Source organism: Podarcis tiliguerta (assembly GCF_965153285.1).
Source record: "Podarcis tiliguerta genome assembly, chromosome: 2".
Lineage (NCBI taxonomy): Eukaryota > Metazoa > Chordata > Lepidosauria > Squamata > Lacertidae > Podarcis > Podarcis tiliguerta.
In genome coordinates, this window is record NC_139535.1 from 735,133 (window position 1) to 741,132 (window position 6,000).

The following is a 6,000-nucleotide window of genomic DNA, read 5'->3' on the forward strand; positions in this document are numbered from 1 at the left end:
GCAGACCTTTTAACATCACAGTAATCCAAGTTTATGCACCAACTACTGGTGCTGAAGAAACTGAAATTGACCAATTCTATGAAGACTTACAACACCTTATAGAAGTGACACCAAAGAAGGATGTTCTTCTCATTATAGAGGATTGGAATGCTAAAGTAGGGAATCAAGAGATAAAAGGAACAACTGGCAAATTTGGTCTTGGAATTCAAAACGAAGCAGGGCAAAGGCTAATAGAGTTCTGTCAAGAGAACAAGCTGGTCATCACAAACACTCTTTTCCAACAACACAAGAGACGACTCTACACATGGACATCACCAGATGGGCAGCATCGAAATCAGATTGATTATATTCTCTGCAGCCAAAGATGGAGAAGCTCTATACAGTCAGCAAAAAAAAGACCTGGAGCTGACTGTGGCTCAGATCATCAGCTTCTTATAGCAAAATTCAAGCTTAAACTGAAGAAAGTAGGAAAAACCACTGGGCCGGTAAGATACTGTCAGAGCTGGCTCCAGGTCCCAGCTCACAGAGGACCAACGCTAGCCGGTAATAATGTACAAAAGTCTTTATTGAAGTACAGTTTCCATTTTCAAGCCGCAGCGCCCCAGCTCTACGTCTAGGGTTAGATCGGCGAAGCTCCATCTGAATCTCCGCCCCCTGTGCACCAGTTTAAGACTCTAGCCTTACTCCACCTCCTCCTTCTCTCCTTTCTCCTCTGGGTCCTGCTACCCCCCGGGGTCCCTTCCTCCCGGGACTCCTCCGACGCAGACGTTGACCCCCCTTGACTCCTCCCGCTCTTTCCGGCGGGCTTTGGGACCTGGCTCCCTATCCGGGCTGCCAACTGTGCCGCCCTCCTGTACATTTGAACTTGGCGCGCGCGCCCAGACTTCAACCTTCCTCTTGACCGTTTCCTCGCTCCCCGATGGAGGCGTGGCCAATCCTGACTCATGTCCTCCCGCTGGCAGTGCGCCGCCTGATCCCGATGCCTGGGACTCCTCCCCCCTACTGCACTCTGGTGTGGACGCTGGTCCTGATTTCCAACTGCTGCTCTCTGAGTCCCCTCTGGCCCCTTCTTCCTGGGGTGTCCCCCTCGGCACCCCCCTTGCCCTGACCATGGGGGCCCCTTTCTGTGAATCTTCCGATTCGCTGGAAAGACTCGGAGACCTCGGACCCCTGTTATCGCTAACATTTCCTTCGGACTCCTCCCCCTCGCTCTCTATTTCCTCCCTTTCCTGTGCCTCTGCTCCTGAACCCCTGACATCCATCCCCCCCTCGAAGCCCCCCCTGCCCCCCTCCCCTCCTTCAGGTGTGGGTGCTGGGTGCTCCGTCGTTGTGGGGGTGAATGCCGGATACAGTTCGTCCCCCGTGGCGTGCATCCAGCCGGCTGCGTCCGGCTCGTCCTCCGTGCTCTCGCCGACCTCGATTTCCTCTGCTTCCATCTCTGTGCCGCCGTGCTCGAACCCAAGGTCCTCCCCCAATACGTCCATGTCCGTCTCTCCCCCGGTCTCCTCTGGGGACGTTGCCTGCCAAGGACCCCTCAGCCACTTCCTGCGCCACTGCTCCTCTGTTCAATCGTCCCACTAATAAGAACGGTCTGAGGCAGACCCCGAGGGTGATCCCTCCGGGGAACGTGTTTCTAGTGCCGGTTCTTCGTCCGAGGTGAACCCCTGGAACGTGCTGGCTGACAATGTGGGTGTGAAAAGCCAGTCGTCGAAATACGCGGCTGGCATGGGCCTGTGTGGGAAAATGGCATGAAACTCTTCCTTGAGAAGAGGCTCGTCCAAGGCATAGTCCGGCACCCAACGGTTGGCGCTGGCCGGGGTACCTTCTCTGGCGAGAAAATATTCTACTCCCTCTTCCCCCCATCTCGAGTCTAAAATCTCTGTGACCTGGTTGATGGGTTCCCTTCTTGGCGACCCCCTCCTTGTGGGCGTCTCCCTGAGCGGGTCTGGTGCCGTGCCCGGCTCCTGAAATCTGTGGGGTGCTTTGTAGGGCGTGAGCACTGATCTATGGAACACTGGGTGCATTCTAGATCCCTCCGGAAGTGTCCACCGGAAGGCCACTGGATTGCCCTGTGCCTCGACTTGGTAAGGTCCTAGCTGCTTATATCCGAGCTTCTTCTTCGCTAACGATCTGGTCGGCACTGCCTGGGCTGCTAACCAAACCCAGTCTCCCACCTGTATGTCTTCCCCAACCCTTCTGTGCTTGTCAGCCTGCAGTTTGTATGCGTGCTTTGCTAGTTCTAACTGCCTCCGAAGCTGTTCGTGAACCTCCTGCAACTCTGACGCTAAGGCTTCCGCTGCCCGTGGCTCCCCCTCCCCCAGTCTCTCTAATCCCGGGAAGGTTCTGGGATGCCTCCCGTTGTTGGCGAAGAACAGTGTCACCCCCGTGGACACGTGCTTCGTGTTGTTGTAGGCGAACTCAGCGAGCGGCAGGTAGTCCACCCATGTTGCCGGCTGCTGATTTGCGTAGCATCTCAGGTACTGCTGCATGATGGCGTTGACTCGCTCCGCTTGTCCGTTGGTCTGCGGGTGTCTTGCCGACGCTAGGTTGATCTTGACGTTCAGGAAACCCATTAACTTCTGCCAGAAGTTCGAGATGAACTGTCGCCCCCGGTCGGACAGGATAGACCGTGGCAGACCGTAAACCCTGAACACGTGGTCTATGAACAGTTTGGCGGTCTGTTCCGCCGTGGCCACCTTCGCGCACGGAATGAAGTGGGCCATTTTGGTGAACATGTCCACCACCACTAGCACTGCCGTCTTGCCCCTCGAGCTGGGTAAATCCGTGACAAAGTCCAGGGCCACCCTCTCCCACGGTTCGCTCGGTGTCTGCAGCGGTTCGAGCAGTCCCGCCGGCGGTTTGCGCACTGACTTGGCCCTTTGGCAGGTGTCGCACCTCGAGACGTAATCCGCGACTTCCCCCCGCATCTTGGGCCACCAAAAATCTCTGGCTACTAATTCTGTCGTCTTCTCCTTGCCAAAGTGACCGGCGGTGGGTGCGTCGTGCAACTGCTGCAGTACTTTCGCGCGGAGGTCGTCTCCCGGTACGTAGAGGGCCCCTCTGCGGATGAGCAATCCGTCGCGTATCTGGAACTCGTCGTCCTTCGCCGTGCCCCTGTGCACCTCCTCCATCTTGGCTTGTGCGAAGGGGTCCTCCTGCAGCGCTCGACGGACAGCTTCCAGGTCCACGGTTGCTGAAGCGCACGCCCACGCTTTCGGTGCGAAAATGTGCTTGGCCGCTGCTGGTGCCACCCCTTCAAGGTATTGCGGCTTTCTGGACAGTGCATCCGCCATGATGTTGTTGTCGCCGCATTTTGCAGGTCTGCTAGTTGCTGTTCTGTAGTCATCTTGCCTGACTTTCGTGAGCTCGCGAAGCACCAATCCTCTCCCCTCGCTGCGTCCACTCACGTTACGAGGTTTTTGGTGCAAAATTTTGGAGATGGAGCTTACTGTCAGAGCTGGCTCCAGGGGACAGTTTCCATTTTCAAGCCGCAGCGCCCCAGCTCTACGTCTAGGGTTAGATCGGCGAAGCTCCATCTGAATCTCCGCCCCCTGTGCACCAGTTTAAGACTCTAGCCTTACTCCACCTCTTCCGTCTCTCCTTTCTCCTCTGGGTCCTGCTACCCCCCGGGGTCCCTTCCTTCCTGGATTCTTCTGACGCTGACGTTGACCCCCCTGACTCCTCCCGCTCTTTCCGGCGGGCTTTGGGACCTGGCTCCCTATCCGGGCTGCCAACTGTGCCGCCCTCCTGTACATTTGAACTTGGCGCGCGCGCCCAGCCTTCAACCTTCCTCTTGACCGTTTCCTCGCTCCCCGATGGAGGCGTGGCCAATCCTGACTCATGTCCTCCCGCTGGCAGTGCGCCGCCTGATCCCGATGCCTGGGACTCCTCCCCCCTACTGCACTCTGGTGTGGACGCTGGTCCTGATTTCCAACTGCTGCTCTCTGAGTCCCCTCTGGCCCCTTCTTCCTGGGGTGTCCCCCTCGGCACCCCCTTTGCCCTGACCATGGGGGCCTCTTTCTGTGAATCTTCCGATTCGCTGGAAAGACTCGGAGACCTCGGACCGCTGTTATCGCTAACATTTCCTTCGGACTCCTCCCCCTCGCTCTCTATTTCCTCCCTTTCCTGTGCCTCTGCTCCTGAACCCCTGACAGATACAATCTAAACCAAATCCCTTATGAATACACAGTGGAAGTGAGGAACAGGTTTAAGGATTTAGATTTGCTGGACAGAGTGCCTGAAGAACTATGGATGGAGGCTCGAAACATTATACAGGAGGCAGCAACGAAAACCATCCCAATGAAAAGGAAATGCAAGAAAGCAAAGTGGCTGTCCAATGAGGCCTTACAAATAGCGGAGGAGAGAAGGCAAGCAAAATGCGAGGGAGATAGAGAAAGATACAGGAAATTGAATGCAGAATTCCAAAAAATAGCAAGGAGAGACAAGAAGGCCTTCTTAAACAAGCAATGCAAAGAAATAGAGGAAAACAACAGAATGGGAAGAACCAGAGATCTGTTCAAGAAAATTGGAGATATGAAAGGAACATTTCGTTCAAAGATTACCATAATAAAGGACAAAAGTGGTAAGGACCTAACAGAAGCAGAAGACATCAAGAAGAGGTGGCAAGAATACACAGAGGAACTATACCAGAAAGATATGGATGTCTCATACACCCCAGGTAGTGTGGTTGCTGACCTTGAGCCAGACATCCTGGAGAGTGAAGTCAAATGGGCCTTAGAAAGCATTGCAAATAACAAGGCCAGTGGAAGTGATGGTATTCCAGCTGAACTATTTAAAATTTTAAAAGATGATGCTGTTAAGGTGCTACACTCAATATGCCAGCAAGTTTGGAAAACTCAGCAGTGGCCAGAAGATTGGAGAAGGTCAGTCTACATCCCAATCCCAAAGAAGGGCAGTGCTAAAGAATGCTCCAACTACCGCACAATTGCACTCATTTCACACGCTAGCAAGGTTATGCTTAAAATTCTTCAAGGAAGGCTCAAGCAGTATGTGGACCGAGAACTCCCAGAAGTGCAAGCTGGATTTAGAAGAGGCAAGGGAACCAGAGACCAAATTGCAAACATGCGCTGGATTATGGAGAAAGCTAGAGAGTTCCAGAAAGACATCTACTTCTGCTTCATTGACTATGCAAAAGCCTTTGACTGTGTCGATCACAGCAAACTATGGCAAGTTCTTAAAGAAATGGGAGTGCCTGATCACCTCATCTGTCTCCTGAGAAATCTCTATGTGGGACAAGAAGCTACAGTTAGAACTGGATATGGAACAACTGATTGGTTCAAAATTGGGAAAGGAGTACGACAAGGCTGTATTTTGTCTCCCTGCTTATTTAACTTATATGCAGAATTCATCATGCGAAAGGCTGGGCTGGATGAATCCCTAGCCGGAATTAAGATTGCTGGAAGAAATATCAACAACCTCAGATATGCAGATGACACAACCTTGATGGCAGAAAGTGAGGAGGAATTAAAAAACCTTTTATTGAGGGTGAAAGAGGAGAGCACAAAATATGGTCTGAAGCTCAACATCAAAAAAACGAAGATCATGGCCACTGGTCCCATCACCTCCTGGCAAATAGAAGGGGAGGAAATGGAGGCAGTGAGAGATTTTACTTTCTTGGGCTCCATGATCACTGCAGATGGTGACAGCAGCCACGAAATTAAGAGACGCCTGCTTCTTGGGAGGAAAGCAATGGCAAACCTAGATAGCATTTTAAAAAGTAGAGACATCACCTTGCCAACAAAGGTCCGTATAGTAAAAGCTATGGTTTTCCCAATAGTGATGTATGGAAGTGAGAGCTGGACCATAAAGAAGGCTGATCGCCGAAGAATTGACGCTTTTGAATTATGGTGCTGGAGGAGACTCTTGAGAGTCCCATGGACTGCAAGAAGATCAAACGCATCCATTCTTAAGGAAATCAGCCCTGAGTGCTCGCTGGAAGGACAGATCGTGAAGCTGAGGCTCCAATACTTTGGCCACCTC